Consider the following 11,791-nt stretch of genomic DNA (forward strand, 5'->3'; position numbering starts at 1 on the left):
ACGTTTGTTGCAATGATTACATTATTCCTCAGTCTTCAGACTTCCAGAACAGCAAATGAGAAGTCTGACTTTGGTCTAGATTCTCTTAGAAACATTTTTCCTCGACCTGGAATTTTGAAAGCTTTAAAAAAGAAAAAAAAAAGTTTTCCCTAGAATTTAGGAATTTCAACAGACTGATCCTGCCTGAGACTTGGGGCGCCCTCTGGATCTGAAAATGTTTGCGTTTCCATTGAGAGGGGGCCAAAAAAAAGGTAGTGACTTCAGACCAGCGTTTGTCACGATCGTTCCTATCACCGAAATATGAGTGCCACACTTCATTTTAGGTTTTACTCTGTGGCCAGTGACAATATCAATTGTTGACAACTATTTGGAACATTGGGAACTTCGCTGGTGGAAATCAAAAATTACCTAAACCACTGTTACATTATGAGATAAAGTTGAGGAAAAGAACACCCCATGACCCAGCGCTTCTAGCCCCAGGTATGAACCTCACAGAATTCCAGCCCAGGGGCACCGTGAGCCTGGCCTCGTTAAAGCAGCACTATTATGAGAGCAAAGGAAAAAAACATCCTTGGAAACCACCCAAATTTCAGCAGCAGAAGAACGAATCCATAAATTGTGGTCTGTTCACAGGACAGAATGCTATACAGTGGTGAAAAAGAATGACCTGCTTTTTGCGCCGTGCAGATAGTCTGGGGACATCATGAAAAGGGAAAAAAGCAGAAGGTAGAAGGATCCACACAGAATGACCCAATTACCTGAAGATCAAAAACATGCGAAAGTAACAATGTCATGTTTGGGGCCGCATGCGTGTGGTAAAACAATAAAGAACAGCAGGAGAATGAAACATGGGCAGAAATTAAGGCCTGTGATGGCTTTGAGGGAAAATGGGCAGGGAATGGGGCCTGGGACAGTAAACAGAGGGCCTCCAGGTCAACGCACTCTCCCAATGCACTTTCTTAAACTGGGTACCCCGGGTAGCCCTGGGGTTCCTGGTGGTTACTCCTTATAACTCATGCATTTTCATAAATGCTCTTTTTTGAGTCCCACTATTGAACTCAGCAAGCATTTCATAGAGAATGTGGTTTATGAGGACCCAGGGGTTTACTGTGAAAGGGAACAGAGACAGGAGCAGGTGGCTGAAGGGACATACGGGGTCAGGGTGGCGCTGTCCTGGAGGTGTGGGTGGTAGGGGTGGTCACCAGGTACATTGTTTGTAAAGAATTTAAAACATAATAAAACTGACTGAAAGTCGGTCTGCTTTTTATTATCACCATGTGCCTGCAATTCTATACAATGTCAGTGATAAATAACCCTCTCTGGGGGAAAAAAAAATCTTCTGCTGGTCTGATGCATAAACAATGACTACAGTTACTGTTGAATTTTAATGATTTTTAAAGTATTTTTATTACTTACCTTCAATAAACATCGAGATCTACATGGAAGTAAATTCCATCTGCACTTGAAACATACAGACTCAGCTACCCCTGGGCTGGCCCAATGGTCTCCTCCTGGTCCCAATTCCCATGGACAGGATGCTCTGCCCAGACCTCCTGCCTCCAGCCCCAGGCTTCCACCTGGTGCCTGCCCTGGGCAGCCCTCTGCATGGCACCCACGATGCCCAGGCAGACCTCAATACGACCTTGTACTGAGGGACCTCATCACCAGCTGCCCTTCCTCCCAGCACAGGCCACCCCATTCCCCCCACTTCGAGAGCTGACCCCGTCTGCAAAGCTGACCTCACAGCCTGTCCTCCCGAGGCCACAGCTGGTGGCTCTGAGCCCCATTCCCTGCCCCACAGGCAGGGCTTTGTTGCCTGGTCCCCTGGTCACCCTCAACACCTAGCCCCTGGATGCCCCCAGCTGGTGCTCAGTGCGCATTTGAGGAGGGTGAATGGTGTTGGAATCAGTCCTTCCACACCAGGATTCTGGGTCCCAGAGAGGGCCCCACAGCACCCCCTGGAGGGGACCCCGTTGACCCTGTGTGACCCGGGCCACACACGAGGCCCCAGGACCCCAGGCCCAGAGCTGGCGTCGGTGGTCCAGGGAGCCTGTTTATGAGCGCTCACTGTCTCAAGGCCATATCACAATGCCAAGAATTAATATTTTTGCTCCCTCTTAATCCCCTCAATAAATCTATAAATTCAACACAATCCCAATCAAAACCTGATCAAGATTTTAATGGGATTTGACAAGCTGATTCTAATATTCAGATGGAAGTGTAAATGTTCAAGAATAGCCAAGACCGCTTGAAAAAAGAAAGAACAAAGAGGGGAATTTCGTCCGACAAGATGTCAAAGTATATTATAGAGTCATTTAAATAAATATAATGTGATATTAGCACATGAATAGATAAATAGATTCTTGGAACAAAAATAAAAGAATTTAGGATATGAAGAAACGTGGCATTTCAAATCAATGAGGAAAAGACGGATTAGTCAATAATAATGGAACAACTTAAAACTAAATTTTCTCTTCATTCCGTTAACAAAAATTAATGAAATAAAGACATATTTTTTTAAATCCTGGAAGAAAAATAGAATAAAAAAACGTAAAATGTATTTATGATCTTGAGTAATCTTAAACTAGATTTAAAGAAAAGCAAATTCATAAATTTCACTGTAGGATTTAAGTCTCTATGAAGAAAGATAATGTAAGTTAAGAGTGGCAAATAAGATTTACATCGTATATAACAAACTAAGGATAAGTATCCAAAATATACAAAGAGTTCTTTAATAAGAAAATAGGAAAAGGCTCTGAAAGGATAAAATGCAGAACAGAAATTATAAAGGGTTAAGATGCATGTTAGGACCTCCCTGGCGGTACAGTGGACAGGAATCAGGCTTGTAATCCAGGGAGCACCGGTTTGATCCCCGATTCTTCGTTCAGTGCAGCTACTAAGCCTGTAGGCCACAACTATGCTCCTGGAGCCTGTGCTCTGCAACAAGGGACGCCGCCGCAATGAGAAGCCTGTACCTTGCAGCTGGAGAGGAGCCCCAGCCCTCCGAAAACTAGAGAAAAATCTGAGCACAGCAAAGAAGACCCAGTGCAGTCAAAAATGAAATTAATTTTAAAAAGATGCATGTTAAAAGATGCTCACCTTATTTAGTAAAAGAGGGAAATGCAAATTAATTTCACATTTTCCCCATCAGACTGACAAATATTTAAATGTGTCAACATCAAGTGTAGGGAGATAGGTCCTCTCCGACACTGCTGGTGACCATTTTGGAGACCAATTTGTCAAGATCTATTAAAATTTCAGGGACTTCCCGGGTGGTCCAGTGGCTAAGATTTTGTGTTCCCAATGCAAGGGATCTGGGTTTGATCCTGGTCAGGAACTAGATCCCACACGTAGCAATAAGACCCAGTGCAGTCAAATAAATATTTCTTGAAAATTTTACAGGCAGCCTGCCTGACTTCTTTTCTTCTTGTCTAGTCAGACCAAAAGCTGTTAGATAAGGCTGAGCAGGGTAGGTACCCACACCAGAGGCAAGGAGTGCACAGCAGCTCAGCTTTGCTGTAGGAGACTGAATGGGTCCAAGCAGGCAAGATTTTCCACATTGAGGGCCAATGACATGGGGAATCAAAGACTCCACAGGGGTGAGAGGGTGCCTGGGCAGCTGAGCAAAGGGTATCGCTGCCAAAGCAGAGAGAGAGGTGAGGAGGGTCCCCATACACAAGGGTAATGATGGTGGCAATGAGAGATTGATCACCTACCCAGGGGGGATTGATCCCATAAGCAATTATTTTGAGGATATGGGGGCCTAGCATCTCACTGTTGGGAAACGGAGCTACAAATGTGGAAGATAGAACACTCGGATGAACTCAGTGGTGTTGGAATGGAACTGGAGGAATGAATTATATACAGACAGAGAAATATGGCAACAGATGAACATGTAAGCATATGTGTGTTTAGCTGTCCACAGAGAGAGCCCGGAGACTGACATCCCAGCAGCAAGGAGCACACCTCCCGTCCAGATCTTGGATGCTAACACCACGCCCCACTAAACAGAGACAGAGCATGCTCCAGGGCTGGGGCGGAGAAAGAACAAGATACAGCTGGAGTGTCTTGTGACAGAGGGTAAGGAAGTACTCAAAGAATGATAAGGACCAGAGTCAGCCTAAAAGGCTAACCTGCTGGCCAAATCAGGACCAAAGTGAAGTCGCTCAGCCGTGTCCGACTCTTTGCGACCCCATGGGCTGTAGCCTGCCAGGCTCCTCCATCCATGAGATTTTCTAGGCAAGAATACTGGAGTGGGTTGCCATTTCCTTCTCCAGGGGATCTTCCCAACCCAGGGATCGAAGCCGGATCTCTTGCATTGCAGGCAGATTCTTTACTGTCTGAGCCACCAGGGAATCCAATAAATCAGGACCAAGTTGAATATCAAAATAAATAATGATAAAAAAAAAATTCTGGAGAAGGGGATGACAGAAGATGAGATGGTTGAATGGCATTACAGATTCAATGGACATGAGTTTGAGCAAACTCAGGAAGATAGTGAAGGACAGGGAGGCCTGGTGGGCTGCAATCAATGAGGTCACAAAGAGTTGGACAGAACTCAGCAGCTGAACAACAACAGCAAAATATATATAAATAATAATAATGATAGTAATAGAAGAGGAAAGGGCTGTTTGCATATCACATACATAAGGCTTCCCAGATGACGCTAGTGGTAAAGAATCCACCTGCCAATGCAGGAGATCTAAGAGACATGGGTTTTATCCCTGAGTCCAGAAGATCCCCTAGCGGAGGGCATGGAAATCCACTCCAGTATCTTGTCTGGAGAATCTCACGGACAGAGGAGCCTGGCAGGCTACAGTCCACAGGGTCGCAAAGAGTCAGACACAACTGAAGCAACTTAGCACTCATACACATATACAAATGTAACCCCCAACACACACATACACAGGAGATGTGGACAAATGAGCTAACCCCCTGCCTCAACTTCTCCATCTATAAAATGGGACCGTTACAGCACCTATTTCACTGTGGCGAAAGTAACGCCACAGTCGGCAAATCTGGCAGAAATGACCACAGTCCAGTGAACAAAGTCAGCCTGGTAGGCTCTGCGACAATAGAAATCTTGTCCCACCTCCTATGATGCAGGGAGCAGAACACAGCATCACTTCTGTAGGTTCCTGAGAAGCTGCAGAACCTGAATCTAGACATGACAAGCCCCAGCTGAGACCATTATGGGAAAGAGCAGGCCTGTGCTCCTTGGCAGTGAAAAGATCAGGACAGGCAAGGAACTCTCCAGATGAAGACAGTTAAAGATGCTGTGTATGTAGGTGGGTGGGTATGAGCGTGTGCTCAGTTGCTCAGTGAGGTCCGACTCTTTGCAGCCCCTTGGACTGTAGCCCACCAGGCTCCTCTGTCCATGGAATGTTCCAGGCAGGCATACTAGAGTGGATTGCCACTTCCTCCCGCAGGGGATCTTCCTGACCCAGGGATCCAACTCGAGTCTCTTGCGTCTCCTGCATTGGCAGGCGGACTGTTTACCAATAGTGCCACGTGTGTGACAGCTAAACATGAGGCGTGGTCTGGGATCCTTTTGCTATAAAAGACCTTCTGGGACCCCTGGTGAAACTTGGATGGACTCTGAGCATCGATGGTCATAATGTGTCAGTGTTCATTTCCTGCCTTGGTGGTTGTAACATGATTAGGTGAAAATGTCCTTGTTTGCAGGAAATGCAAACTATGGTTTTTTTGCTTTGTTTTGTTGCTTTTTGGCGGGGCGGGGGAGGCTTCAGTGTTGGTGGTGTGTGTGTGGGCATCTTCAAATAGTGTTCAGAAAAAGAAAGGTTTCTGCAGCAGCCTTGTCTACCTGAGCCTTTGTGGTCGTAGCTGATGGGAGTCATCATTGCACCACGAGTACCAGCAGCGGGGCTGGGTCTGTCTCAATCACCAAGGAAGTGCCGGCACATGGTAGGCACTATATAGATGGTCCTTTTTACAATTTTTAAAATATGGACCGTTTTTAAAGTCTTTGCTGAATTTACTACATTTGTTTTTGTTCTTTTTCTATGTTTTGGTGTTTTGGCCACAAGGGGTGTGGGATCCTAGCTCCCCGACCAGGGAGCGAGCCTGCACCGCTGCCTTGCAAGATGAAATCCTAATCACTGGAGCGCCAGGGAAGTGCCTACTGATGGTCTTCAAAGGGGGAGTTTGGGGATCACAAAGGCAGCCTGCCTATCAGAGAAGGGCTGTGCCTAGGTCTGTGTTCATCTCTCGATTCCTTAAGGAATAGGTTGGCTTTGTGATTTGGGCAAATTTCAATATTCTTGTTAGCAAAATGGATATAATAATAAAGGAATTGGACTGGACAGTCAGTTGCAGCTATGTAGAAAAGCTGGAGTCCCAGTCTCGGTCAGGGGGTCTGGCATCCTCACCTGGACCCCTGGACCACACCCTTCCTACCCCCTCAGAGTTCTGGTTCATGCCGACTCCTATTTCCTGGGGCCCTGTGATCGGTTAGTCCTGGAGTTGGATGCCCGTGGACCAGAATACATCGGACGTGAGCTGCCTTCAGTCTGGTGAGGATCGCAGGCACATTGACAACCACGACACAGTGGGGCAGATGCCAGGGGACCCCCAGGAAGGAACGAGAGGCCAGTAGCCACCCTGGATTTGGAAAGCAAAACCACCAGACTCGGCTCATCCGTCCAGGTCATCCTGACACCTACACAGTGGGGCGTGTGGGGACGAGCATCAGTGACAAGTCACTCCAGCTTCAGTCACAGTCGCTGCTCTGTGCTCAGCAGCCCACATAGAGAATCTGGTATAATCCAGGAGACAACTGTGTGAAAAAGTGCTGTTACTGCCCCATTTCATGGATGCAGAAGTTGAGGCAGGGGTTAGTGCACTTGCCCAGGCAGCTATTATGTGAACGCAGGCAATTCTATCCTTTCATATCGCTGCCCAGAGAATAGATGGGGAGAGCAACACACACACCAGGGAAGTCCTTGTCGTGGTGATGTGGTCCCCTGGGGCGGTGGGCTGGGGAGGGCGGCGATGACCCTCACTGACCTGCTGGCCATGCCAGCATCCTAGCAACCCAGAAGGCTCTGATGAACACCTCAGTTAGTCCTGGAGGACTCACATTCTTTTTTTTTGTATTAGAAATGTCACAGGAAGTCCACTCAAATGTTTGAAGTCACTGCCAAGCGTGCACACGTTTGATATTAATTAAAGCGAAAGATGACAGCCTCCAGGAAAAGAAGTAATTTTCTTCTCTTGGAGAAATGACCTTTCAGGAGAGCTTGTTCTCAGTTCTAGCTGGTCATTATCAGAAATTACTGAGTATTTTCAATAAAGCTGGGGTGACCAGCTCTGTTGGCAGTGTTCCACCTCCTGGTAAGAGAAGGGGCTTCCTTCCTGGGGCGGGTGGGGGAGTCCCTTGCCCTTGGCCAAGCCATGAACGATGTCCTTGGTGCACACAGAATGAACCATGCTTGGAATGCCTATAGCCGCACCCCAGCCTGGACCCCTGCAGCCACCGGGGGACAAGGTCTCAGCTGCCCAGCGCTGTGACCTCCTGCTTCCTGTGGTCTCACCATCCACCTCGTCTCAGGCCCGCGGCCACGGCCACACCCTGACCTTCATCACCCCTCCCAACAGCAAGTCCAGCTCGCCCTCTCTGCACCCCCTCCCTCCTCCAGCGGCTCCCCTCCACACCCCTTCCCAAAGCTGTGGGGACACCCCGCCCTGGCCAAGATGGCCTTTCCGTGCCTTAAACCACACAGCTTCCCAGTCCCTTCCCTCCCTGGGGAACTCGCTGCAGCTTCTTGTGGGCTGCACCTCCTGGAAGACCTTCCTCAACCCCCCTCGCTGGGCAAAGGACCTTCCCTTTCTGGCCCCCTGCCTACCTGCTTCCTTTTCTTTTAGGTCCTTGCCAGCCTCTGGCACCGTCTTAGCTGTGTCCTGGAGTGTTACAGGATTCTCCCTCCAGAACGGGAGCCCCCCAAGAGTTCCAGGCCCTCTCCTCCCTTCCTGAAAGGGGACCCACGTGGCCCAGGAGCCCCAAAAGCTAGGAACCGAACTTGGCCGGAGCCTAGGTCCTGTGTTCCTCTCCCAGCTCTTCTCTCTGACCTGGTTTCCTCATCCATGAGACAGACAAGCCCCCGTACCCGCCTATCTCAGGCCACAGGGAAGGTCAGGTGGGATTGCAAGTCACCTCTAGATGGTAGGGTATGAAGATGGCCCACCCGTTTGCCCTCTACTGAGCGGCTCACTGAAAGCCGAGAAATGCCCAGTTGATGCCACTGGGCATCATGCTCTATGGGCCTGTTTATTTCTTGGACCATCCACGCGCCTGTCCCAACGTCGGAAGTGCCTTCACTGGTCCTCAAGGTACCCGGGCACACCATCCATCTCAGTCCCTCGGACGCACTTAGACTAATAAAGGCTGAGCCTCTTTACTGTGATGGAGACAAAGCTGCTTCCGGGTTTCTTTTTGCAAGATAAATAGCTGGTGGAAAAGTAATACCGCATAATAGAATATAGTCAAGGAAGGGAGTGTTTTAATATAGCTGGATGCGGCGTGTGGGTGGTGAAAAATAGCTTAGTTTGTTTTTAAATAAGAGAAAAGAGAGGTGAGATGCTTTGTCCCTGCAGGAGAGCCTCCGAGGCCCACAGAGGAAACACACAGCCCCGGGAGGGGTGCTGCAAGCTGGTCACCGAGTGGTGGGAAGAGGCCGGGACCAGAGTCCCGAAGCTGAGTCCAAGTCGCAGCATCCTCTCCCGGCAAGTGTGAGGGAGTCAGTTTGGCCTCCGGGGCCTCAGTTTTCCTCCTCTAGAAAATGGGGGTAACCCACCTTCTTCCGAGGTGTCAAGGTTCATTACCATCCTTCAAGGCCTCGGGGATGGAAGGACCCTGGCCATTTGGTGGAGAAAGTAGAAGGGGTTTTGAGTCTCAAGGACTCAGGGAAGTACTGTGAGGTCCATTATATTAATACTATCTTCATGTCTCCCTGGGTAAAGAAATGAGCGTTCTCAAGGCTGGCACTAGGTTACACAGTCCATGGTGTCGCTGAGGGTCGGACACGACTGAGCAGCTTCACTTTCAATTTTCACTCTCATGCACTGGAGAAGGCAATGACACCCCACTCCAGTACTCTTGCCTGGAAAATCCCATGGATGGAGGAGCCTGGTAGGCTGCAGTCCATGGGGTCGAGAAGAGTCGGACACGACTGAGCGACTGCACTTTCACTTTTCACTCTCATGCATTGGAGAAGGAAACGGCAACCCGCTCCAGTGTTCTTGCCGGGAGAATCCCAGGGACGGGGAGCCTGGTGGGCTGCTGTCTATGGGGTTGCACAGAGTCGGACACGACTGAAGTGACTTAGCAGTAGCAGGGTTTAGAAAAAGGAACATCTGAAGGCTGAATGAGATGGTTGGATGGCATCATCGATTCAATGGACATGAGTTTGAGTAGACTCCGGGAGTTGGTGATGGACAGGGAGGCCTGGCATGCTGCAGTCCATGGGGTCTCAAGAGTCGGACATGACTGCGTGACTGAACTGAAGGCTGAATTTGAGGAACCGTTGACATTGAGGAGGTCGCACTTTAGTGGTGAAGGCGGACGTAGAAACAAATCATTAAAGACCCGTGGGGTGTTCCCAGGCGGCACTAGTGGTGAAGAGCCCACCCGCCAATGCAGGAGATGTAAGAGACTCAGGTTGGATCCCCGGGTCAGGAAGATCCCCTGGAGGAGGGCATGGCAACCCACTGCAGTATTCTTGCCTGGATAATCCAATGGACAGAGGAGCTTGGCGGGCTCCAGTCCATGGGGTCACAGAGAGTCGGAAGTGCCTTGGCGTGCATGTGGCACGCACACAAGGAGGCCACAGGGGGAGGCAGCAGGAAGGGTTCCCCGATTTTGTGGAGGTACCATTGGAGCAATGTCCTGCAGGCAAAGGGTCTCTGTCTTGGTTGCAAGAGGCTTCTTGGTCACTTGAGGTCCAAAGGCCCCTCCTAAGCTGCCAGAGGCTTTGAGGCCAGAGCAGTGGGCTCAGCGGGCAGCCCTGGTCAGCCTCCCCCTGGCTGTGCCCGTGGGGTGGGTGAGGGGTGAGGGGCGTCCCAGGCCTCTCTGGGTCCAGCTCCTTGTCTGGACAAAGGTGGTCATCACAGCTCGTCGTGTCGTGGGGGGAGGGCTGCAGCCAGGCTGCCCAGGTCCCAGTCACATGTGCTCATGCACACTCACACACACACACTCACACTCACATATGCAGGGTCACGCATGCAGGCACACACATGCACGAACTTCGCTGGGTCTCAGCTTCCCAGGTCATCAAGCCAGGTGGCCCCGGAGCCTCGAAGGGACGTGACTGACACGCAGGGAGTGCCCATGGGGCCAAGCTCGGCATCCCTCCCATTAGCTCTTCCGTCTCTGCCAGTCCCTGGGGTGGGGGGACTCAGATGGCCTCAGAGGCAGACCATAATCCAGGTCCCGTGCAGCACCCACGTCCTGATGACGGGATGGGGGGCAGGCTTGCTCCCCCGGCCGGGCGAGGGCTCAGCTCCATGGGATGGGGGACGGCACAGGTGGGTGGCAGACAAGGAGAGCCAGAAAAGGAGGGGGGTTTCAGGCAGACGGTGGCAGGGAGGGCCTTCCAGGGGGTTCCAGGCCAGGGGGAGGGAGGCCCGGGCCCTGGAGGAAGCATCGGTGAGGTGGCGCCATGACCCGCCCTCCCTGGCTGGCTGGGAACGGTGGGCTAGCACCTGGAAGCCCACCAGACAGGTAAGTGTTCCGTGCATGCGACCCTCTCCCCTAGAGATGAGCACCAGCATGTGTTGCTATTGGCTGAGTTTTTCAATTGCCTGAAAAACCCTGTCCCTTTTCCTCTGTGTGGGCTACCAGTCTCTCAGCATTTCATTTCAAAAACAAAAAAGCACCACTTGGACCCTTATGTGCTGCTACAGATTTGTCTGCGGTTCTTGCTGTACTTTTTTAAAAGAAATTAAAAAAAATTTTTCATGCAGCCTGGCAGCTTGATTTCCTCGCAGTGCCGAGAACACAGGGCTGCCCCTGGGCACGGTCCTTAGGACTCTGTCATGGAGACCCTGTCCACGAAGGCAGGCCTAGGACCCCGGTGCCCTGTGGGAAGTGACAGGGCGGGGTGCAGGCCCAGGCAGTCTCAGCCAGAACACAGGGTCTTGCTCTGTATTTTTGAACTGAATTTTGACTCACAGAAAAGCTATAAAAACAGTGCAAAGTTTCCACGTATCTGTCACACAGCTTGGCCTCATGCTCACGTCTTGCATGACTGGAGTGTACCAAGCAAAGGCAAGCAATGAACACAGCCCTTCCTCGGATGTTAGCAGGTTCCAGCATCCCACCCAGGATCCCGCATCCCTTCATTTTCCTGGCTCCTTTGTCCTCTCCAGTCTGTTAACAGTTCCTCCGACTTCCCTTGTTCACCGTCCTGGCACTTCCAAAGAGTATCGGTAAGCTGTTCTGTAAAAGGTCCCTCAATCTGGGTCTGTGTGATTGTTTCGTCAGGATTGGATTGAGGTTGTCCATTTTTGGCGAAAATCCCACAGAGGTGATGCTGTGTCCTGCTCGCTGCCTCATGTCAGGAGTTCATGATGCCTGTGTCTCTTCACTGGTGATGTTGACCTTGGTCACTTGTTTAAGGCGCTGTCTGCCAGGCTCTCTCTTGTCTGTCAAGCTCTTATCTTTCCTTTCTAATTAATACATGTCTTGAGGAAGGTACTTTGAGGCCATGCAAATTTTGTTTCTTCTCGAACGTTCACCCATTAATCTTAGCATCCATTAGTAGATCTTGTCCAC

Source organism: Bos taurus, chromosome 21, assembly GCF_002263795.3.
Source record: "Bos taurus isolate L1 Dominette 01449 registration number 42190680 breed Hereford chromosome 21, ARS-UCD2.0, whole genome shotgun sequence".
Lineage (NCBI taxonomy): Eukaryota > Metazoa > Chordata > Mammalia > Artiodactyla > Bovidae > Bos > Bos taurus.